The 26,258-nt window shown below is 40.1% G+C and overlaps 1 protein-coding gene across 1 annotated transcript in view; it reads left to right on the forward strand.

Annotated features, from left to right (window-relative positions):
• ELOVL6 (ELOVL fatty acid elongase 6) overlaps positions 1-26,258 on the forward strand; it is a 132,943-nt gene that overhangs the window by 83,447 nt on the left and 23,238 nt on the right. The gene's annotated exons all lie outside the window — the stretch shown is intronic.

Genomic DNA, 26,258 nt, shown 5'->3' on the forward strand with positions numbered 1-26,258 from the left:
TACATAGTCAAAAATAGCTTTCGAGCATTTGATGAGACACTGGACCAGAAAATGCTTCTGTTCTGTATCCCCAAAGCATCCTCCACCTGAACTGACTCACAGGCATATGCTTATGCATTCAGGTCTTACTTTGCGTCAGACAAAACTCGTCATAGAGGCTGGTCAGGATCAGGCCTGGTCTCTCCAGGAATATCTGCCAGCCAACATGCAAACACATTCTTGGAACCCTGGAGGACCATGTCTAGCTTCGTAATATTTGGTGATTTGACAATCATAAGATGAATTAACACACAGCTGGTATCCAAACAGGTGCCAGAACTTACCTACAGTGCTAACAAAGGCACCTATTCCTTTTGTGTTTTGCTTGTCAAAACCAGCAGGTTGATAACTAGGCCTGGGGATGGGTAGGAAGCAGATATAAATATGCTACAGAATAAAAACCTATTCTTTCTAATATATAGGAGTATTTCTACTTTTCTTGTATTACATATTAACAGTTCTACCTCTCCAGTGGTTCAGTGGTAAAGAATCTGCCTGCAATCCAGGAAGCACAGTAGACACTGGCTTTGATCCCTGGGTTGGGAAGATCCCCTGGAGGAGGGCATGGCAACCCACTCCAGTATTCTTGCCTGGAGAATTCCATGGACAGAGGAGCCTGGTGGGCTATAATCCATGGGGTCACAAAGAGTCGGACATGACTGAAGCAACTTAGCATGCACCACTAGTGAGAAACACATGGACTCATTAAAAGCCTCATTAGTCACTTAAGGCTTTTTAAAGATGATCAGGCAGGAAGAGAATTTGCACAAACTCTGATCTGTACATTTCCGTCAGGCTGGCTCCCTGCGTCTGAAACACTGATGTTCTTGCTACTGCAGGCACTCTTTATTTTGGTGCATTTCATAAGGCACTACATGTGAGATACTTGTGATCTGAACCTATCACTAAAGATGCATTTCATAAGGCACTACATGTGAGATACTTGTGATCTGAACCTATCACTAAAGACGCCTTCCGTTTCATATGCATCAGGTCCTAATTCTCTAATACAAAGCAGAATTTTCATTTTTATTTACATGGAAGGTTCACAGAGTCTGCCTCACCTTAAGTACTTTGATATTTGAGGGAAAAATTATCTTGATGATGCCTTTCAGCATTTTACAGATCTTTCAACATCCCCTGAACCTTTATCTTCTGTTTTTTTAACCTTAGCACATATAAGAGGGAAGAAGAAAGTCCAGGGACCCCCACGCACCTGTTCTCCGGCTTAAACAGTTATCAACACTGTTTCATCTATGTTCCCACCAACTTCTCCCTTGACCCAAATTATTGGGAACTATTACAGACTCAACTATTTCTGAATGAAATGATACCATTTCTAAAAGTTAAGTAGTCTCACTAGAATGGTCAGTGTCCTTATCTCACCTAAATTAGTAATAATTCTTTCTTATTGAGTGTTCCATTTTCTCCAGGTGTTTCAAATTTTTTTTGTACAATTCATTTTTAAGAATTTTGACCCAATGGACTTATACACACTGCTGCTGCTGCTAAGTCTCTTCAGTCGTGTCCGACTCTGTGCGACCCCATAGATGGCCCACGCTCCCCTCTCCCTGGGATTCTCTATATATAAAATAGTCAACTGATAAGGACCTAAACAAAAGTAAAGAATCCTCACCCAAACGGGTCCACGCTTTGCCATTGGTTGATTTAACTTATAGGTTTTGTCTTTCCTTCCACTTCCAATCCATTCTTTGGATAATCCAAATTGTTTCTCTTTTAGAGTTTCCCCCAGACAGGATGTTACTGATTGCGTTCTTCTGAAACCCTGTATTCTTTGTTAGTCAACAGAACTAGAAATTTTATTATATTTAGATTTGATAGGACTTTTTATAAGAAGTTAGTGAAACAAAAGCAAGGATAAGTACTTGATTCTTTAATCATATTTAGCAGTTTCAAAAAAAATTAATTTGATTACTTAGCATGTAAATAATAATGGGTGTTTTTAAGTATCATTATGAACTTACAGAATTATACTTTTTTACATGTCAGTGAGTGTGAGGTGAATTTGGATATGATGTATTGTAGCCCAATGCTATTCTTTTTGATGTTAAGTTAACCCATGTTTAGCCAGAGGGAGTTTCTTCAGATTAGCTCCTGAATCCTTTTCTCATCCTGAGTAGTGCTCATAGCTTGATTTTGTGTATGTGTGTGTATTTTGGGGTGTGTATGTGATGGGGGGTGGGGGTGGGGATGACAAGCTGTCCCAGGCCAAGCATGTTGCATATCCTTGTCCAGAACTGAAATCAATCATTTCTCAAAAGATCCCAACTTCCTTTGGAAGAAGGAGTAGTATTTAGAAATAACTCTAAGTACCAGGGGTGGTTGTTGTCACTAAGTTCTTATCTTTAGGCCTCTTCAGTTCAGTTCAGTCGCTCAGTCATGTCCGGCTCTTTGCGACCCCATGAATCGCAGCACGCCAGGCCTCCCTGTCCATCACCAACTCCCGGAGTTCACCCAGACTCACGTCCATCGAGTCAGTGATGCCATCCAGCCATCTCATCCTCTGTCATCCCCTTCTCCTCCTGCCCCCAATCCCTCCCAGCATCAGAGTCTTTTCCAATGAGTCAACTCTTTGCATGAGGTGGCCAAAGTACTGGAGTTTCAGCTTTAGCATCATTCCTTCCAAAGAAATCCCAGGGCTGAGAGCAGAAAAAGAAAATTATTTGTTATTTTGAAAGAATGTATACAGAGTTTTTACTTAATAGATTTATCTTTCCTCCTATGCCAAAACCCAAGTTCCCAAGGTCAGTACTTACACCACAGAACATATGCAATAGTCGTTAACACTACCATCTTTTTTAGATTGACAAGTTCCTGTTTCATCTTCAATTTCCTTAATTCTGTTGGTTACTTTACTTTCTTCAGAGCCATGTTTTGTATAAAATTGTAAAAGCTGGAACTACAGAAAGGTGTCCAAGCATGGACTGTCTTGGGTCTTATAAAAATTGATCATAATATTCTAATCAGTTATTTGGAAACATTATAATGGAATTCTGTGGTTGTATTAATTGAACATGGTCCCATGTTAGGAAGAGTCTATTAAGGTTTCTCTGTGCTTAATTCTGATCAACAGTGCATTGAATGAAAAGGCTTAATACAGAATGAATTTTTTAATGGAATGTTTATGTAAATTTTACTCCTAGACATAAAACACATGTTGTTCATTAATACATTTAAGTATTTGTAAAAATATCTAAAAATATAATAGAAGAAAATATACTCAATTCTTACAGCTACGGTAAGAGAGAGGAGACAGGTTTTTTTTAAATGCCCACTATTTACTGGATAATAAGCAGAAAAAAATTTCAGAGCTTATAGAGGTTGGTTCTAGTGGACCAGTAATCTAGAGCAAAAAGGATTTAAATTTTTTTGTGATGCTTTATCTTCTTATTCAAAAGAAATGAAACAAGCATCATGTTGACAGCTTAATTCTGGATATTGGGTGTTTATTATTCTTTGTGCTTTACTGCATTTACAGCATTTCCTAAAATATACACACATGCATACACAATCTCATACACAGCTTAGAGAATCTCAAGTGCTCTTTCTTTTGGAAAAATAGCTTTCAAATGAAATTGACATAAAGCATAAATGTATATAAAGCATCAAAAAGATAAGCTCACAAACAGTTGTTTTGATGAGTATTAATAAAAATTCTATCTAGGTAATATATTAATAAAATAACTTCATTATTATAAGAATATGTTTGTAGAAGATTATGACTTATTTTATTATAATTCACAAATTTTCAAATTCACCTATAAATGGTGTTTGATATATAAGTATATAAGGTCCTTACACAAGAGATTCCTGCATGAGATGGTATGCAATTATGAAGGACCCTTAAGAGCCACTGCTTACCACTAATAGGATATCATGGGTTTGGAAAAAAGAGGAGAGAGAACCTAACTTTTCTGTTAGAGGAATTAGAAATGAGGGAGAGGAAGAGTAAGATTTTGCTTTTGGAAAATCACTGAAAAGAATTTTTAATGTATATTACTGCTTAAAACGAAGGTCTTTTCCCCAGTTTTTCAAGCTTGCCTGTGAGCTCCTTTACAGTAACTAGAGACCCAACTTAGACTTATTTCCAGATACTCCAAACTGTGTTTACTCATGAACTGAGACAACTGGGTGGAAATTAAATAAGATATGTAGGCTCCCTAAGCAAAAACAAACCCCTCTCTTTTTACTACTCTGTTTCAGAAGGAGGGAGGGGATGTTATATGATTTGGTGAGCATTACCTGTTTTCTTTCTTTATCTTTGTATTTTGACCGAAGTTTTCATATAGGTCAAATGCATTGTAATTTATTGAAGGCTGTCATAAGTTTTGACAGAGTAGATAAGATATGATCAAGTGAGGTTTTTCCCAGGTCCACCATAGATTTATTTCATTGAAAAATGACTTCTCTGGGGTTTTCTTGACAATTTCTTCCCATTAACCTCAAGCCATGCCTCCCCTTTTAGACCCAAGCTGTCAGCTTCTGTATCAGTCTTTACGGATAAGATTAGGACATAGCAGCCTACAACCCAAGGATAAACATTTTCTTATTTGATGAGGCAATTCCAGGTGGCATTTGGCCCTAGATATTTGGATATTTCCTTAGAGTAATACAAAAAAAAATTCTGGCAATTTGAACTAGTAAATCCTGAGATTAGTGCTTATGGCAGACAGCCTCAAGCCCTTCAAGATGCCAGCCACCCATTCTTCCTGAGTCATTAAATCATGTTGCTATAGCATCTCAGCGGGGTTACTTCTGTTGATTTGCAAAGGACTTTCTATGTACTGATTTAATAACTTTAAATCCTTCTAGATTGGGTGCAGATGTGCATGCTTCTGATTCAAGCAGCCTTTACCAGGTCTCTCTCTGGCAGAGTTTTCTTCTTACTAGCAGAATAAGGAGCCTTCTTCTAGGTCTCTGACCCAGAGCAGATCAAAGGACAGGTGTCTAGTCAATGCACATTAGAATAAGTTAATTACTTTGTGCAGCATATTTGTAGATGCCAGTATCACACCTGCTTCAAATTTGCTTATTCCTGTCTCCTGGTGATTCACTCTGGCCTCAATTGCTTTAGGCTTTATTTGTTCAAAGCCAGATACCCTAACTTTACAGTTGGACTTTTTGCCATGTTATTATCCAGCAATTTTCTCTGTTGAAACTCATTTTTATTTGCTGGCCTTATTTTTATTTAGTCATTGGATTTTATCTTAAGCTTAAGTATAAAATATATTCAAAGTGAATAGAAAATTACTCTTTTTCTTTAGTAAGAGTTCCATGAACAAAGGGCTTATATATACCATAGGACATATTCAGAAGAGTGTGTTTAACAGAGCAAAGATGCACATGAATGATATTTGATCAAATCTACTTGTGGTTTTATTCACCCATCAGTATTTAATATTGGAAGAATTATTGGCAACTGCCTTATTTTTAAAGAAACAGACATATAATAAAACCAATTGTTCAGATGAGAAAAATATAACATTTTAAAAACCCATATTGAAGGAGTTAAGTACATCATTGACCTATAAAGTGATGAAACATTGAAAATAACAAATTTCAGAACTGAATTTATACTCATGCGCCTTGTATCTAGTGCTTTGTTATGGTTTCCAGAAGTGGTCCTTCTTAATCCACAGAGAACATTACAGACAATGATTACAGTGATATTAATATTATGAAGGAAATGAATACATAAACTGTAAATGTCATAGGGGAAAAGCTCCTAGTTTTTCAACAACAGGTTATAAACTTCACATTTTCTAAGACACAGCATCAAAAGGCCAAATGTAACAAAGCAGAAGGCATTTCTAGAAAGCATATACTAAGTAGCAAAAAAAGGCAAGCTGATGAATAATTGTGGTAATGTGATACCTTTTGTGAAAAGTTTCAGTTCAGTTCAGTCACTCAGTCCTGTCCAACTCTTTGCGACCCCATGAATCGCAACACGCCAGGCCTCCCTGTCCATCACCAACTCCCGGAGTTCACTCAGACTCACATCCGTCGAGTCACTGATGCCATCCAGCCATCTCATCCTCTGTCATCCCCTTCTCCTGCCCCCAATCCCTCCCAGCATCAGAGTCTTTTGAGTCAACTCTTCACATGAGGTGGCTAAAGTACTGGAATTTCAGCTTCAGCATCATTCCATCCAAAGAAATCCCAGGGCTGATCTCCTTTAGGATGGACTGGTTGGATCTCCTTGCAGTCCAAGGGACTCTCAAGAGTCTTCTCCAATACCACAGTTCAAAAGCATCAATTCTTTGGCGCTCGGCCTTCTTCACAGTCCAACTCTCACATCCATACATGACCACAAGAAAAACCATAGCCTTGACTAGACGGACCTTTGGCAAAGTAATGTCTCTGCTTTTGAATATGCTATCTAGGTTGGTCATAACTTTCCTTCCAAGGAGTAAGTGTCTTTTAATTTCATGGCTGCAGTCAGCATCTGCAGTGATTTTGGAGCCCCCAAAAATAAAGTCTGACACTGTTTCCACTGTTTCCCCATCTATTTCCCATGAAGTGATGGGACCGGATGCCATGATCTTCATTTTCTGAATGTTGAGCTTTAAGCCAACTTTTTCACTCTCCACTTTCACTTTCATCAAGAGGCTTTTGAGTTCCTCTTCACTTTCTGCCCAACCCATAAATTAACACTACATTGTATTTATTAACATGTGTGTACTAAAACATAAAAAGAACATTTCAAAAGTTCAAGCTAGTGATTCTTTTGGGGACGCAGGGAGCCCAGTGAGATCAGAGAGGGTCTGACGGAGGCTTGCCCTGATTTTGTATGACCTTGTTATTATGAAAAAGTTAAATAAGAAAAACAATAACTGTTCGAAACAAATATGGATAGCAATTTTTTTTAAGTTGAAAGCACATAATGAAAAGAAGTCAGTTGTTTAAAGGAAGGATAACGATTGTAGTCATTTATAAGATTCTGGCAAAATGCTGCTGCTGCTAAGTCACTTCAGTTGTGTCCGACTCTGTGTGACCCCATAGATGGCAGCCCACCAGGCTCCTCCATCCATAGGATTCTCTAGGCAAGAATACTGGAGTGGGTTGCCATTTTGTTCTCCATTGGTGTACATTAAATAAAGCAAGTTTATATCAAAACACAAACTTTGTGCCCTGTTGATCCAAACACGCACCACAATAATGGCAGATTTATGTTAGAATTAAGAATGGTTTTTTATATATTGTTGTTGTTCAGTTGCTAAGTTGTGTCCAATCCTTTGTGACCCTATGGACTGCAGCACTCCCAGCTTCCCTGTCCTTCACTATCTCCTGGAATTAGCTCAAACTCATGGGACTGAGCAACTTCACTTTCACTTTTCACTTTCATGCATTGGAGAGGGAAATGGCAACCCACTCCAGTGTTCTTGCCTGGAGAATCCCAGGGATGGGGGAGCCTGGTGGGCTGCAGTCCATGGGGTTACACAGAGCTGGACATGACTGAAGTGACTTAGCAGCAGCAGCAGCAGCAGCATGTCCATTGAGTCAGTGATGCCATCCAACCATCTCATCCTCTGTCATCCCTTTTTCCTCCTCCTTTCTATCTTTGCTGGCATCAGAGTCTTTTCCAATGAGTCGGCTCTTCACACCAGGTAGCCAAAGTATTGGAGCTTCAGCTTCAGCATCAGTCCTTCCATTGAATATTCAGGGCTCAGTTGAAGTGGAACCAGTACACTAAAATCCATACATATTGGTTTGCTCAGGATAACCTTAGTTTTATACCCATTGCCTCAGCATAATTATTAATAGCTCCCCTTTCACTCTCAACAGTGACCCACTTTGAATGGTAAAAGATAATGGTTAATCTAGTTATAACCCAATGAGGAAGTGAGTTGGCTTAATAAAACAGAAAAAGGGTAAATTGCAACTATCATTTGCCAAGTTGCCCCAACAAATCTTTATTTTTAGTATTTCTCTCCTCTCTTAAACTTGCTCTTCTGTCCATAATATTCCCAAACATTTAACATACTGTCACTCAAATTTAAAATATTCAAACCAGATGTCTTTTTGATAGCCCTTTAAAATTTTTTGGAGAAGGCAATGGCACCCCACTCCAGTACTCTTACCTGGAAAATCCCATGGATGGAGGAGCCTGGTAGGCTGCAGTCCATGGGGTCGCTAAGAGTCGGACACGACTGAGTGACAAAATTTGTCACTATTTTCCTAGTTAACATCTTTAAGTCATTCAAAAATAAAAGCTCAACTAGTCACTGAATTGTAAAGTGAAGTGTTAGTCGCTCAGTCATGTCCAACTCTTTGCAACTCCATGGACTGTAGCCCACCAGGCTCTTCTGTCCATGGAATTCTCCAGGCAAGAAGACTGGAGTAGGTTGCCATTTCCTTCTCCAGGGGATCTTCCTGGCCCATGAATCAAGCCTGGGTCTCCTGCATTGTGGACAGATTCTTCACAATTTAAGCCATCTAAGTGAATGCTGGAGACCATGTCACTTCTTGGGAAGATGAAGCTGGTTTGAGACCCATGGTCAAATAATCCGATGGAGTGTGAGTTTCACTTTTCAGCTCATGAGCTTGGTGCCAGGTAGCTGTATTCTTTGTTCACAACAAGACAGCCATACTTATACCAGTAATTGTAAAGGATGAGGTAATGAAGCTATGCAATAGAAGGAACTATGAACTGGGCTAATCTAGATTTTACTGATCCAGCTCATCTTTTATGGATTTTAAAATCTTATCTAATATGCTCTCTCAGGGAACCTGAGAGGCAGGAAGGACTGAGAAGATGGGTAAATTCAACACAGTTGTTCTGAGTATGATTCTTATTTCTTTGCCTTGCACTATGCTAACCCACCCACCCCCCCCAAAAAAAAGATGAACACTAAAGGAGAGAAATAAATGCAGAGTGAAATAGAACCTCAACCCAAGTAAATCTCCTCTCATTGCTACTGAGACATTTTTAAAGGTATCGATATGCATTCCCAGACCAATGACAAGAGTCACTTCCTATCTCAACACTCTGGAGTTTGGGGTCAAACTGCCTTCAATACTCCCTGAGTTGATTCTGGGGACACCTAAGGACCTTTTTACACTGTGTCTGGGAGATGATATGCCATGTACATGACAAGGTTATGGCCAACACCCAGGGAGACTGAAAGATCTGGAGAAAAATCTCTTTGGGAAAAAATCATCATAAGGTGATATTATTTAAAATAAAGCTGTAAATCCATAGTCAGTTGCATCATATGATAATCTGTTGCAATAAAAAGATATTTCTGGTTTGAATAGCAGGAAGTATCATCCATCTGTAACTCCTCTCCCTCTGTTAAATGGTTCCCGTGGGTCATATAACTGCTCCAACCCCACCTCTCTGCCCTAATATTGTTACTGATATAAAGCTAAGTCCACCACAGAAGGAACAGCTAGAACCAACATTACTGATTTGGTTTGGCTTGTTTGTTTTTAAAGGCTGTATTTAAAGACTCACCAACTGCTGGATTCTGAATATCCAGTGTTCTTAGTGTCCAAAAACTCCTCTGAGTTATAAAATTCTTCTTAAATATGTTGAGTAGCTGTCTCATCTCCATTTCCATGCTGGAATCTCTGGTCTGGCCTTCATCACTTCACATCTTAGTACTGCAAACCATCAGTTCCTGTTTCCCAAATGTTTTCTCCATCAAAGCTACTCTACATATCTTACTTATTTCCCTGCTTAAGCATTAATTGAAATGCCTTTGCCTTTAGGTTGACACTTCAACCTGCCCATCAAAAATTAGTCTTTCTTTAATGGATCTTTCATCACTGCCCTATGCAAGCTTTCCATTCAAGCCAACTTGCCTCATCGTTGCCCCCCAAAATACATACTTTTGCCCATGCTCATTTCCTATCTTTGAACCCAATATCCCTCCTCTTTCTCCATTCATCCTCCATTCCCCTCCCCCCACCTTTAAATCTCATCCATTTTAGAGTGTCTTCTCTGTAAAGGATTCTCTGATCATCTCAGCCCATATCTCAGCTTCTGTCGACCTTGTTGCTCATGGTCACATAGCCAGGCTATATGCGACCTTATCTATGTACTTCTGAGAGGCCATGTGAGTTCCTTGGGGCCAGAATTGTGTCCGGTTGTTCCTGGAACACCCTGGCATGCACACAATTTCTGAATTAATGAATAAAAATCTCACACTTAGCTACTTCTCCAGTCATGTGTAATCAATGTTTTTATTCATTGCACTTGTTCATCCTTTATATTTCTTGTATCAACTGCCACAGACAGACCCCAGTCCAATCTTCCTTTAGTATCATCAGGCTTCACCTGGGAAAGTACAGATGCACTTTAAGAAATCCAGGGTTGATGTCCTGGAGTTGGAGGTGCCTTGCAGAGGCCTGCAGAGCCTGACTTTGTTCCTGTCTGACTTCTCCTCCTCTCCCATCCCTCAGGCCAGAGTGGCAGGCAGCTCTGTTCTTCCTCAAACCTATTAACAAGGTTGCTGCCTCAGGACTCTCACACTGGCCGCTCCCTTGACTGGAACATTCATTGCCCATTATTCTAACAGCCTGTCCTTCACCTCCTTCAGACCTTGGCTCGGATCTCACCTTCCCACCTCCCTGTCCAAAAATCACACTAACACCCACCCTCACTCCTCATTGTCTTGATTTCTTTTTCTCCTTGACAGGGATCACCTTCCAGCCACTGTGTGTATTGCTAATCTTGCTCATTCTGGTCTGTAATTCAACTCTGAGTTCCATGAGGGGAAGGATTTTGTCTGATTTTTTTGCTGTGTCTCTAGTGTCCGCCTAGGCATTGAAAAAAATAGCTTTTCAAAATGAAAAAAGGAAATGAAAAGAGATTTGTAAATAGTTGTTAGTAAGTCTCCTTGCCCTTTATGAAAAGTCTTCTTTCCAAAGAGGGAAATAGGGTATTTTTTGTGCTTTTCCCTTGACTCTGGGAACAATGTGGATTTTCTAGTATTCCTAGGAAAATAGTAATTAGATTGATTAACTAAATGCTTAATATTTTGCTTTAAAAAAATTAAGATGTCCATTATAGAGGAGGATTCGGAGCTGCTAAGAGGCGCTTTCTGAGGAAGGCCAGGAGAGCAAACCCTGCTTTGCAGGTGGAATCTGGTCGCTGGGCAGAGCCCTGGCCTCTTCCTTGGGGATGGCATGGACCTGCAGGTCACTCTGCTGCTCCAGATTAAGAGAAAAATCAACTCATAGTGTCGTGATCTGGTCCAAATAGGAGAAAAGTGTATCATTTGTTGTAAACGTAAATTATGAGAGGACCTAGACTGTCCCCAGTGTGTACATGAAGGGAGCTACAGGTTAATGAGTCCAGGCAGCAGTGGCCTCCTGCTCCCACAACTACAGTCTGCCTGCCAACCTTTGCTTCTTTACAGCTGGAAATGGGATCCAGTAGTCATTGTTTAATTAAATGATTTTTTATAGTCATAAAAATGAGAATTTGCTGTTCGTAAAACTGGTAACTGCGGAAAAGCATGAACACAAAACCTTTCCTTTCAGAAATCCACATATATTTGCTATTAATATTTTGGTGCATGCCCTCTCAATAATGTTAAGCTTGAGATTCTTTCCTCATAATTTTAATTTTGTGTAGTCCAATTAATATATTTGAGTCTGGATGAAAATAGGACTTCAGTAATATGTTTGTATTACAGGTGCTGGAACAATGTAAAACAGTGACACACAGGGAATTTTAAATCCTTTTACCAAAAGGAATTAGTATGTAAATAGCTAGAATAACAGCTTTTCTGAAACTTGTGTGAGAAATAACATGAGCGTTCTTGAAGAGATTTCACAGTCATTTAGGATATAAGTGTTATAATTCTGAACCGTTTGTTAAGGATTATTTTGAGTTAAAGCTGAGTTAAGGATTACTTTGCTTATAAATTTGCAGTATTACTTCACAAATTCTTAAAGAATCCTTGTTTAGTAGGGTTTAAAAAATATATGATATTGAACAAAAAATTGAATCCTCAAAAGACTCTTCAGACCTAACTTTTCATAAAATCCCCTAACTGCATAATCTAGAGTACATCAGGTGATGTGACATCCTTATTAAGATGAAGTAACTGGTTGGACTGCAAGGAGATCCAACCAGTCCATTCTGAAGGAGATCAGTCCTGGGTGTTCTTTGGAAGGAATGATGCTAAAGCTGAAACTCCAGTACTTTGGCCACCTCATGCGAAGAGTTGACTCATTGGAAAAGACTCTGATGCTGGGAGGGATTGGGGGCAGGAGAAGGGGACGACAGAGGATGAGATGGCTGGATGGCATCACCGAGTCGATGGACGTGAGTCTGAGTGAACTCCGGGAGTTGGTGATGGACAGGGAGGCCTGGCGTGCTGCGATTCATGGGGTCGCAAAGAGTCGGACACGACTGAGCGACTGAACTGAACTGAACTGACTGAACTAGAATCACCACAATTGTAGACTGGCTGAAGAAAACAAAATGAGTAACATGGAAAAGTACTAGAAGCTTGTTCTGGAAAGGCCTGTTTGCACAGAATTAACTGAAATTTGGAGAGGGAACACTTCCTTCTTCTCAAGGTCCACATGTCCTCAAGGCATGAGTGTGAGTAGAGGGTGAACTATAGGAAAGACGCGAGATGAGGGTTCGGGAAAGAAACATCGATAACTCATGCTAGGGTTAACCACAGCTATCAGAATCAATGGAAATATGAAATAATTCTTGCAGGAGACTTCTGACCTCCATCTTGAAAGTATCAGCAGTCCTTTCATGAGAACTATCAATTTTTATTCTCTGTATTTCAACCAAGAACTCCACAGAGTAACTGCTCATCTATTTTTGATGGTGCTGTAAAATTGACAAGCTGCCCACATCCCACTTGATTTTGCATGTGATAGAAGGACCCAGTTTTCTCCCTGGTAACTAACGAGCCTTGTAGTCCATGCTACCAATAGATGGATTACTTTAATCGATTGCTGGTTCTCCTTGGAACTTCTTGAGTGAAAATTGATGGAGGCTGTTGGATACCTTCTCATCACTTAGGACTGGACGGTCGTTTGTGGTGGAGGCTGTGGTACCCCAGCAGTCCTCACTGTACTCATTGCAATCCACTATTTCCTTTATAGTTTCAGAGCCCTGGGGTTTACAAACAAATTAATATGACCCAAATGGTTGGTTTGGAGCATAATACTTCATAGCTCTCATGCTGCATTTTCCTAACAGCATGATTTTCTTTTATTCTTTTTTATTTCATTATGAACAGTACCATGGTGGACAGACAGGTGGCTTTTGTTTTCTTTTGTTCTGAGAAGCAGACGAGCAGGGTGATTACAGTAGCTGGAGGAAAGCTGTCCATTGATTCTAGGCATATATGTGTTAACCCACAGCAGAAATTGTCAGTACAGCGTAGAGAATTGCCTATCACTTGAAGAAATTATGAATCATTAGCTATTCAGAGTTCTCTTATGCAGGAGGCAGGGATTCGGGTTCTCTGAAAGGGTTTAGCTTTAAATTATAGTTTATACTGACTTGGTGAAAAAAAATTTTTTTCAAAAAGATCCAGGTCAAGTACACAGAGATCAGGAAAGAAGTGCTGAGGAAGGAAAATAAAAATTTTGCCTTTAAAAAGAACGTAATTAAAACTCTTAAAAAAGAAAGAAAAACCGTCTAGAATTTTTCCAATTTTGAAGGGACAGCCTGGCCCAGGAGGTTGCATCTAAACTTCTCAAGATGTTCTCACCACCACTTACATTCTTGCTGAGACCAAACCCATCTTTTGCCACACCCAGCCGTGAGGGAATCGCACTTGAGCACGCACGAATCCGCTGATTGACACCTCTAGGATGTAAATGTATGACATTTCCTGCCCTCCTTAAGGACTTCTCTCTAAATGCATTGAGGAGAATAGGCTTAAAGTTTGAAGTCATTAAAAGTTAAAGCAAAGACCCATTTTCCTGCCTTGTGTATTTCTTTTCTTTCTTTCTTTATTTTATTTTATTTTTTTTGGAGGACCGATGCTTTTTTATTTATTTTTGCCACTTTATTTCTTTAATTGAAGGATAATTGCTTTACAGAATTTTGTGGCTTTCTGTCAAATGTCAACAAGAATCAGCCATGGATACACCCATGCCCACATTTTTTTTTTTTAAGTTAACATTTTTTTAATGGCCATGCCCTGTGGTATATGGGATTTTAGTTCCCCAGCCAGGGATCTGACTTTCACAGCTGCCTTGAGGTATATGTTGTCTCCTTTTACAAATGAGGAAACTGAATCTCAGAGAGGTTTAAGTAATCTTCCCTTGCTTACTGCTAGGCAATAAACCTAAAGCCTATTGTGTTTTACAAGAAAATTGCTGTGAAGCACCTACTGCCCTTTGGGCTAAATTACTGCTCTCTTCCTCCTCGTAGTCTAGTCATCATCATGACTGTGCTCTTCTGCAGCCCACGGCCCTTTGGGTAGGAACACTACATTGGTAATATTTATGACTTGCTGTCCTGATGCAATGATACCACATCAGAACAGAGAGCAGCTCTGAGGAGAAAAGATGGCCCATCTGAGTGCAAGTTCTCATCGGGCAAGAATCCCGTGTAGTCCACAATGTTAGCACCCAGTGCCCATGTCTAAAATTTTTTTTTAAAGGCACGTGATCTGTTAGTGATTTCAGTTATTGAGAAATGCAGAGATGCAGTGTTGATCCATTTGTGAGACTGCCAGTAGAAATGGACACCAGGTGTGTAGGCAGCCTGTAGAGTTTTATATTCAGCCAAATGCATGTTTTCATACACAGTGTCCATTATTTCTTCATGAGGAAAAGACTGAACATCTATTTCTTCATGAGGAAAAGGCTGAATTGTTCATTTTGATTTTTTTAAAAACACTTTATCCTAAATATGTGATTATCACTTGAAATATTTATCAAAGTAGCATCTGCCAGAAAGGGAAAAAATCAAATAACCCCCCCAAAAAAAGACTTTTTTTTTTTTAAAGAGGAAACGGAAATCTGTTGTGAAAGTTGTGGCTAAGTTAAATAATAGAGTCTCTACATTAAAACATCAGTATACGCAAGTAAGTCCTCCTGCTTTCACTTACTCTTGCTGCACTCGGCATTTAAATAGAAAGTAATATTTGTTCTCATGAAATATACAAGCCATAAAACCCTGATGGTGGCTTCAGTGAAAACAAACTCCATACTTAGTTCCACTGAAGCCTTTGAGGAGAAATGACCAAAGGTTGTATAAGCTTTTATACCACTGTCTCATGTTTCCTTGAAACTTCTGGGCAAAGCCCTATGAGATGTTCTATAAATCCTAAATAGACTTATAATTTAAAATGTTTTTAAAGTCAATAAAACCATATATTTTTTTAATCTTTATTCAAAAAGGAAAGACTAGAACCAAAGTGACTGATTTTTAAGGACAAAATGAGCACTTTTGACAAAACAAAACTGGTAGAAATCACTTTGATTAAAAGTATTTTGTACCAAAAACCAACCAAAAAATCGGAGGTACTTTAAAAAATTAACTCCTCCTCTATCCCACCGTAAGTTTTAAATTATTATTTTTTAATGCAGTTTAAGTAGCTACACAGACAAGGTAAGGCCGAGTGGCTCTGCTGTGACATTAGTGACAGGTGCACTAAGAAACTCATTCAAGTATGTTTGCAGAATGAGAAGTGTCAGAGGCAGCTGGGCTTGCAAAACCTTCCGGAAGTCTTATTGTTTTCTGTATTGGATCAAGTCCAAAAGTGAGGATAATTACCCTCTAGAACTGCCAAGTTTTCAGGCTATTCAGAAAACCCTGATCTTGTAGTAGGAAAGAAATGTGGGCCAAGGTATAAGAATAGTGACTGGATTTTTAAAGGAATATTTCTAAAGGAGCAATTTTCTTAAAAGTGGTCCTTTTGCTTTGACTAACAGAATGCAAAGTAGAGAACCATCCAGTCAAAACCACAGACAATAGAAAGAGAGGAAATCAGACTCATTATCTACTCCTGCTGCTGCTGCGTCGCTTCAGTCGTGTCCGACTCTGTGTTACCCCATAGACGGCAGCCCACCAGGCTCCTCCGTCCCTGGGATTCTCCAGGCAAGAACACTGGAGTGGGTTGCCATTTCCTTCTCCAGTGCATGAAAGTGAAAAGTGAAAGTGAAGTCGCTCAGTTGAGTCCGACTCTTCGCGACCCCATGGACTGCAGCCTTCCAGGCTCCTCCGTCCATGGGATTTTCCAGGCAAGAGTACTGGAGTGGGGTGCCATTGCCTTCTCCGTTATCTACTCCTAGGCTACCCTAATAATCGAAGAGCTGAGAATTTCAACCAGGCTTCACTGGGACTTTTATTTAGGTAATTCATGAAAGCCTTTGCGGGGGCAGGGGAACAGAAGTAGATCTCAATGTTGAATGGGAAATTTTTATTGTCCTGAAAGCTCCTTATTTTCCAAAATTTTTAAAGATTACCCTGATTTAAAGTGAACAGATCCCCTTTGTTTAGAATAGAGAAGAAATGATAGGTTTTGCTCTACATTTCCAAACCTAATAACCAGGTCAGATGGTATATGCTGGTTACTTTATCTACACTGTTGTATTCATCCTCACAACAGAAAATTCTATCCTAGGGAGGTCACATTTTTCCAGGTGAGATGAGTTCTTTGGATATTTCAAATAATTTAGAACTTTCATAATTCAAAAGCATTTTCCCATAGGAATAATTTTAAACACAACAAATATTACCTAGCTGAGAGCCGAAGAATTGATGCTCTTGAACTGTGGTATTGGACAAGACTCTTGAGAGTCTCTTGGACTGCAAGGAGATCCAACCAGTCCATTCTGAAGGAGATCAGTCCTGGGTGTTCTTTGGAAGGAATGATGCTAAAGCTGAAACTCCAGTACTTTGGCCACCTCATGCGAAGAGTTGACTCATTGGAAAAGACTCTGATGCTGGGAGGGATTGGGGGCAGGAGGAGAAGGGGACAACGGAGGATGAGATGGCTGGATGGCATCACCAACTCGATGGACGTGAGTTTGGGTGAACTCCAGGAGTTAGTGATGGACAGGGAGGCCTGGCATGCTGCAATTCATGGGGTCGCAAAGAGTAGGACACAACTCAGCGACTGAACTGAACTGAAATGAAGAGTAACTTTTCATCATATCTAAATTTTGTTTCTTCATTTGAAAGTTCTTGGTTTCTAACACATTTTTCTGTACTACCACTGACCCCTCCACTTAATGACTACTCAAATAGCATTGTTATAATTTAGCAACAATGATTGTTAAACTAACAGCCCCCTGTAGTCACCAAAATCACCATTAAGACTTCTGAGGCACCTGAACGAAAGAGTGGTTCAAAAGATAATGACCAAAGCTCTGGGTATTTCTGTTCCTCATTGCTGTGGTGCGCCTGTGGGCAACACAGTAAAGGTAGTTTAAATCAGGTCCACCAGCTTTGAAATTGTATGATTCTTGAGTGTATTTTAGATGTGGGGGATTCATAGTCCTTCAGATTTTACATATTAGGTACATCCTGATTAATATCATATAATACATCAGTATTTCACAATGTCATGATCCAAATCTATGTAAAATGCATCTACATTGCTATTTTGCATAGAGTGATGAAGAAATTTACGGCTTATAAGTGACAGGACCACATTTAGTTGGTCTGATTTAAAAACCCATACTGTGTGCTCAATGCCATGCTGCTCACATAACTGAGAAAATCAAAAATAAAAGTCCTCATTCCAGAAAGACTTTGTGAGTGGCTTACCTAAGAGGGGGAATATGATCTTACAAGGGAAGGAGGAGAAACAACTGTTTCTCAAACTGCGTCAAAACATCTGAAATGTCTATTAAAAATTCCCAGCTCTGGGTCTTCCTCCAAAGCTATTAAATTGGCACCTCTGGTGGTAGAGCTTGGAAATCTGCATTTTTATTGACCTCCATGGTTTACTGTCATTAAAATTCCTGTGTAATTTCAAGGCTCTTGAGACATCACCCTGTCCCCTAACCCGAAATCTAGATAACTCCCCACTACACACACACACACATAGCCCTACACACACACCAGCAATAGAACAGCAAAAGACTCAGAAGATGTTCAGTGTGTGGTAAGCTGCCCTACAGGGGTGACAGGCTGACTGCCAAGTCCAGCACACTTGATCCTTACTCATGCATTTCTTACTGTGCCTCTGCCTTTCTACAGACTTTCTCCAGCACCATGGAGTATTCACTCAGGCGCGTTATATCACAATCAGCTTCCTGGTCAACCAAAAGCCATCTTGGCAGAGCCAGGGGAGGCAAAACCAGCCGCTCCCCAACAGTGTCTCAGACCTCCACTATGACTTCCTGTGAGGGAGGTCTCTCCCTAATTCTGGTTTCTCCACCCCACCTCCCTCCGCTCAACATGCACACCTGATTTGCCAAGTCTTGAGTTCCTGTTCCATTATCCATCTGCATTTTCTCTCTTGGCTGCCCCATCTGGCCTCACTACCTGAACCTGTTTAATGGAAAATGTTCACAGCCAGACCCTGAACTCAAAATTTCACCGTGGGGAATATATTGCAAGGAAATAAAGTCAAACAAGGAGAGGCTTCCTGTATAATGATGTTTATGGCAGCATTATTGGCACTTAAATAAGCAATATAGAAAGAAAGAAAGAAAGAAGGAAGTGGTAAGTTACAGTGCAAACATCCGGTGGAATCATGATGCAGATATTAAATAGGGGGTTCAGGAAAACTGGGTAGCAACGTGGGAAAATTGCTGATGATAAGTTGGAAATGTACTTAGGTAGGCTGCTCTGCTTAGGTACTCTAAGCTCAACCATGAATGGAAAGTGAACAAGACTGGAAGGTATTAAAAATTATAACCATTGTGTTATGTTTATAGAATCATGATTGGTCTTTTCCTCTGTATTTTCTGAATTTTCTAAAGTCTATATGCTGTAATTATTTGTTTATCTTTTTAATAAAGCTTATCAAACTTTGCAATCAGGGTGGCCTGATGGCGTTCTATTTACGAGGCTCAGTGGAGGGAGTAAGCTTTGCCTTCACCCTCAGCAGGCAGCTCTCTGCTCAGGTGACCACTCTAGTGGACCTTACAGCAGCTTCCTCACTCCCTCTGCAGCAGTGCTCCGTTGCACCTCTCTGCTCTGACCTCTGGAAGTCAAAGTGTCCTAGGGCTCAGGTGCTCTCTTCCCCTCTATTTCAGTTCTCTCCCTAAGGGATCTCACCTTATTCAGCCCAAGTTTAAATATCAGATGACTCTTAACTGAAGTGTCCAGCCCTGATCTCTTCCCTAAACTACAAACTTACCTTCATCTAAAGCTACTTCATCTTCACTTAGATGTGCATATGGTAGGCATCTCCTGTCTTTATGTCCCTAAACAGAGGTCTGGATTTCCTCTCTGACTTAATTAATATGCAGATAAGTTAATTATTAGGTCAAGTCCTCTCTAGCTAAGTACCTGGCATCATTATCCATTCTTGTTCATCAAGCCAGAAATCTTAGTCTTCCTCCTTGTTATTTGGCCCCACTCACAGTGGTCCAGGGCATCCTCTCAGGTATACAGATTTGTCTGCTGCTTTCTGTTCATGTCTGCTGTGACTGCCTCTCTCATTTGGAAATAGAGATATAATATCCTTTTAAACATTCTCCCTGGTGGATTTCTTACATAATGATAAATTATCATTTAATATTATTCATAATTACACATTAGTCTTAATTATATATGATTATCTATTTTTTAAAAAATTTTATTTATTTATCTGGCTGTGTCAGGTCCTAGCTGCAACACCCAGGATCTTCGTTAAGTCGCGATGGATCGTTTGTGATGCAGCTGGGGCTCGTGAACTCCCTAGTTGTAGCCTGCAGGCTTAGTTTCTTTGAGACATGTGGGATCTTAGTTACCCAGTCAGGGATCGAACCCAAGTCCCCTGTATTGCAAGGCGGAGTCTTAACCACTGGACCACCAGGGAAGTCCCTATGATTAGCTGTTAATGTTACATTAATTATTGTGGTTGTCTGTGATTGTATTATAGTCTACTCTTCACACAGTGGTCTGAGTGATCATTAAAAACATATATCAACATTGTGTCACTCCCTTGCTTAAAATCCATCAGTGTCTATGCAGTGCAGTTAGAATGAAGTACATTTTATGACGTTCATTGTTAATTTTTAATCTTACTATCACTGTGACATATGAAACCCTCGAAGGCCCTACCAGTGCTGGGCTCTGTCCACGTGCTGAAGCGCATTTCCCTCCTGCCTCTGTCACCTCCCAGCCTCACACCACAAGCACACACAGCTCACTCCGCTCTGCTGTCACCTGTCCCTGTCGTGTTCTTCTCCAGGTCTTGGCCAGAGTGGCTCCTTTTCATCAGTTCACATATCAGTTTTTTTTTTTTTTTTTTTTCTGTAAGCCTTTTTATTTGAGATGTTCATATATATTCAGAAAAATTCACAAATGATTAATGTAGAACGCGATTTTTTTTTCTTTAACAAAGTGAACTCACTTGTGTAATCCCCACCCCAGTCAAAGTTTAGAACGTTACCAGCACCTCGGAAGCTTCCCTCTGTGCCCTTTCCCAACTGTTACCTCTCCAAAAGTAATCTTTGCCTGTGTTTGAACTTCACGTGAACAGGATCACACACTGTATATCCTTGCATGTCCAGATTCTTTCATTCATTACATTTGTGAGAATCATCCATGTTTTGCATGTAGAAGTTGTTGCTTTGTTCTTATTACTCTATAGTACTTCATTGATTCATTTATTTTACTCTATGGTAGGTTGACATTTGGTTTTTACTATGTAGATATTATGAATAATGCTGTTGTGAACATTTGAATACCTGTCCTTTAGCGTGTACTATGGAGAAGGCAATGGCACCCCACTCCAGTACTCTTGCCTGGAAAATCCCAGGGATGGAGGAGCCTGGTGGGCTGCAGTCCATGGGGGTCGCTAAGAGTCGGACACGACTGAGCGACTTCACTTTCACTTTTCACTTTCATGCATTGGAGGAGGAACTGGCAACCCACTCCAGTGTTCTTGCCTGGAGAATCCCAGGGACGGAGGGGCCTGGTGGGCTGCTGTCTATGGGGTCGCACAGAGTCGGACACGACTGAAGCGACTTAGCAGCACCAGTGTGTACTATGTTGGCATTTCTGCTCGGTTTGTACTTAAGAGAGGAATTGCTCAGTCAGAGGGTTTGGCTTAAATGTTTTCCAAAGAGTTTGTACCAATTTAAGTTCTCACCAACAGCATGTGAAAATTCCAGTTGCTCCCCATTCTCTCCAACCATTGATATTGTCCCTTTCTCTTAGCTTTAGCAATTCTGATGGAAGAATTAGTTGTTTCTTCTTTTGAAATAAATCAGCTGCCTGGATGGATTAAATCTACAGGAACGTTTTTGTTTTTTCCTACTGATGTTGTGTGTTTGTCAGCAGATCATAGGAACTTTCACACTGTGAGGAATAAAAAGGTAGTAGTATTTTTAAATGAATAAACCTAGGTAGAAACAATCTGATAAAATTTAATTTTTGTAAAGGTATATATGTGCAATGATTTTACTTACGATGAATGCCAGATTCTTGTCTCGGGATTCAAGTAAGGATTATGAATTCTGATATTTACATGTAACAACACCAATGGGTTCCTTAATCTGAAATTTCTATGAACCTACTAAGAGGGTTTGTTGATAATGGTCAAGTTCATTATGATTCTATAATGAAGACCATAAAGAAGGCTGAGCACTGAAGAAATGATATTTTCAAATTGTGGTGCTGGAGAAGACTCTTTCTTGGACAGCAAAGAGATCAAACCAGTCAATCCTGAAGGAAATCCATCCTGAATATTCACTGGAAGGATTGATGCTGAAGCTCCAATACTTTGGCCACCTGATGCAAACAACTGACTCATTGGAAAAGACCCTGATGATGGGAAAGATTGAAGGCAAGAGGAGAAGGGGACTACAGAGTATGAGATGGTTGGGTGGCATCACTGACTCAATGGATATGAGTTTGAGCAAATTTGGCGGGGATAGTGAAGGACAGGGAAGCCTGACATGCTGCAGTCTGTGGGGTCCCAAAGAATGGGACGTGACTTAACAACTGAATAAGAATAAAAACATGATACATCCTATAACATATAGTTATATATAGTATATTATAGAGAAACGTTCTGATTTCATCCTCCTCCTCTCATGCTTTGTAGCATTCCTATCCCAAGACATTTGTACTGATGTTTATCTCTCTTTCTTTCCTTCAACCACTCATCACTGATTCTTCACCTTTAGTGATAAATGGATTCAATTTATGGCTGCAAGTGCTGAGTCATTTATCAGGCAGTCTCTTAACTTTGTTGTTGATATTGGCTGTGACTGGGCAATTTGGAACCAGTCTGTTGTTCCGTGTCCGGTTCTAACTGTTCCTTCTTGACCTGCATACAGGTTTCTCAGGAAGCAGGTCAGGTGGTCTGGTATTCCCATCTCTTGAAGAATGTTGATCCAATTTGTTGTGATCCACACAGTCAAAGGCTTTGGCATAGTCAATAAAGCAAAAGTAGATGCTTTTCTGGAATTCTCTTGCTTTTTCGATGATCCAGTGGATGTTGGCAAAGGCTGGTTCCTCTGCCTTTTCTAAATCTAGCTTGAACGTCTGGAAATTCTCTGTTCACATACTGTTGAAGCCTAGCTTGAAGGATTTTGAGCATTACCTTGCTAGCATTGAAATGAGTGCAATTGTCTGGCAGTTTGAGCATTCTTTGACATTGCCTTTCTTTGGGATTAGAATGAAAACTGACCTTTTCCAGTCCTGTGGCCACTGCTGAGTTTTCCAGATTTGCTGGAATATTGAGAGCAGCACTTTCACAGCATCATTTGTAAGGATTTGAAATAGCTCGACTGGAATTCCAGCACCTCCATTAGCTTTGTTTGTAGTAATGCTTCCTAAGGCCTGCTTGACTTCACACTCCCTGTGAGTGACCCAACCATCATGGTTATCCAGGTCTTTAAGACCTTTTTTGTACAGTTCTTTTGTGTATTCTTGCCACCTCTTCTTAATCACTTCTTCTTCTGTTAGGTCCTTGCTGTTTCTGTCCTTTATTGAGTCCATCTTTGCATGAAACTTTCCCTTGGTATCTCTAATTTTCTTCAAGAGATCTCTAGTCTTTCCCATTCTGTTGTTTTCCTCTATTTCTTTGTATTGTTTGCTTAAGAAGTCTTTCTTATCTCTCCTTGCTTTTCTTTGGAACTCTGCATTCAAATGGGTGTATCTTTCCTTTTCTCCTTTGCCTTTAGCTTCTCCTCTTTTCTCAGTTATTTGTAAGGCCTCCTCACAGCCATTTTTTCTTGTTGCAATTCTTTTTCATTTCATGCATCCATTGATCTAATGGAGTTTTAGAACAGCCCGACAAAAGGAATTGGGCACATAGAGAGCAGAAACTTATGGCTTATGTCTCCTCCCTTTCTTATGGGTAAAGCATGATCTCACGTAATTTTAGGGCTCAAATCCTAAAAGACATTCCTAGTCCCCAGCTTTAAGGATGTGGAAAGCTGAGCATCATAGTTACTTTTCTCTTCCCTCCTCACTTTCTTTATTTTTTGTTTCAGTTTTTGGGTTAGAGGAGAGACCATTTATACAAAGAATGCTATATATATTCAAGTACTCTCCCAATGAAATTTTCATTAATCATCTCTCAGGTGGAAAAAAAAGTTTGATTTCTTCTTGCAGTTGCAAACCCTAGTTAAGACTGTGCAATGGGATTAATGGGTCAATGCTACTTGTCTTGGCACTGGAGTTACCATTGCCTAGTAATTTGGGAATATTCCAAAAGAGATTAAGAGTTTTCTCAAAGGAACAAAGCTTTCTGTAGAAACAAGATAAGTAACCACTTTTGTAGTTCTGGTGAGTTTTTTGCTTCAACATTAATTTCTACTATGCCCACATTTATTTTCAGATTCTTTTTAGTTCATTCAAGTCTCTTTCTTTAATTTTCTGCCATACTCAATTAGGGTCACTAATCCTAAGACTTTATCTCATTGTTCCCATCTTAAAAGTCCAGGAATCAGCACATTGTTCTTTCCATATGTTGGTGACAGTCAATAAACCTTAGTCATGAGCAAGTCTCCACTCACCCAAGCATGAGTCAGATGACATCCCATCAGTGGTGAAATTCAGGGAGAAGAGCTCTCACCTAGGACAGCAGTGATTCAGAGACAGGCATCTGTCTTCATCAGTTACATGGACGGCTTCATCCAAAGGCTTGTGGAGTAGGGAGTGGAAGGCAGTCTGCAGGGTGAAGGCTCCAGGACATCCTTAATTCAGAGCCAGCACTCGGTGCTTCCACATCCAAGATGCCAAGTGAATTGGTATGAGATGGGTCCTGGGTATTAGAATTGTTTTAGCATGCATCTTGGTGATTGTAATGTCCAGTCAACTTGAGAATCACTATACTAAATGAAAGCCTACTGGCAAGTAAAGGGTCAGGCCTGGGTAAAGGGCAAAGGACTGGAGCTATAGTCAGAAGATTCTGCTACTTAGTAACTGTAATCTCAGGCCAGTCCCCTGCCGTCTCCATGCCTATTTCTCTCTTTGTCTATGTAACCATGAAGGTTACATACCACACCATAGTGGTACCACATGAAGTTGTTGTGAAAATAAAATTTCATAATGTAGGGACTCAGTAAATTTGTTTAAATGTGAAGTACTATGCCACCATCTAGTTAAGTACTTGTCAGCCAGAACTGAAGCTGGTTTCATGTGGCTTACCTTCATATATTTTTTTACAACTCACAGTCTATGTATGTATAATCTTTTTTAAATGTATACAACCTGGATCATCCTATAGAATGTTCTGTTCCTTATATTTTTCACTTAATCACCACATATCCTGGAGCTCTTCTATGTCAACACCTAAGGCAAATGTACCTGGTATATTTTATTGCTATATTGTTTTCATTGTAATTAATTTAATCATTTCATGTCAGTTATATTGAGATGTGTATATTATGTCTTAGCCATCTTTTTTTTTTAATCAATTTTTTAAATTGCAGTAACATTGGCTCATAATATTTTACAAGTTTTATGGGTATCGAAAGTTGTTGATCGCTCAGTCATGTCAGACTCTTTGCCACCCCATAGACTGTAGCCCACCAGGCTCCTCTGTTCATGGGATTCTCCAGGCAAGAATGCTAGAGTGGGTTGCCATTCCCTTCTCCAAGGGATCTTCCTAATACAGGGATTGAACCTGAGTCTCCTGCATAGCAGACATATTCTTTACCATCTGAGCCAGCAGGGAAGCCCACTGGTACTGGGTTGGCCAAAAATTCATTCGGTTTATTCCACAGGATGTTACAGAAAACCCCAAATGAACCTTTTGGCCAGCCCAATCAAAACATAACATTGTTACTTCTGTCTACCTTATAGCTTGCTCACCAGCAAACTTCTAGTATCTGTTACCATAGCGTAGATCCCCTTTACCCATTTTGCTCTCTGGTAATCAATACCCTCTCTCTTCTGCATCTACATGTTTTTTTGTTTGGTTTGGCTTATGCATTTATTTTGTTGTTAGTTTATTAGTATTCTCATATTCTACATCGGAGAAGGCAATGGCACCCCACTCCAGTACTCTTGCCTGGAAAATCCCATGGACGTAGGAGCCTGGTGGGCTGCAGTCCATGGGGTCGCTAAGAGTCAGACACGACTGAGCGACTTCACTTTCACTTTTCACTTTCATGCATTGGAGAAGGGAATGGCAACCCACTCCAGTGTTCTTGCCTGGAGAATCCCAGGGACGGGGGAGCCTGGTGGGCTGCCGTCTCTGGGGTCACACAGAGTTGGACATGACTGAAGCGACTTAGCAGCAGCAGCAGCAGCAGTTTATTAGTTTTCTCATATTCCACATATGAGTGAAACTATATGGAATTTGTCAGTCTGACTTTTTTCACTTACCTAATAACCTCTTCAAGGTCCACCCATGTTGTCCCAAATGGCTAGGTTTCAAAAGATGTGTATATTTTCAATTTTGATGAATATATATATGTTGTTCAGTTGCTATGTTGTGTTTGATGCTTTGCGACTCCATGGACTTGCAGCATCCCAGGCTTCCCTGTCCTTCACTATCTCCTGGAGTTTGCTCAAACTCATGTCCATTGAGTCAGTGATACTATCCAACCATCTCATCCTCTGTCGTCCCCTTCTCCTCTTGCCCTCAGTCTTTCCCAGCATCAGGGTCTTTTCTAATGAGTCAGCTCTTCGA

Source organism: Bubalus bubalis, chromosome 7, assembly GCF_019923935.1.
Source record: "Bubalus bubalis isolate 160015118507 breed Murrah chromosome 7, NDDB_SH_1, whole genome shotgun sequence".
Lineage (NCBI taxonomy): Eukaryota > Metazoa > Chordata > Mammalia > Artiodactyla > Bovidae > Bubalus > Bubalus bubalis.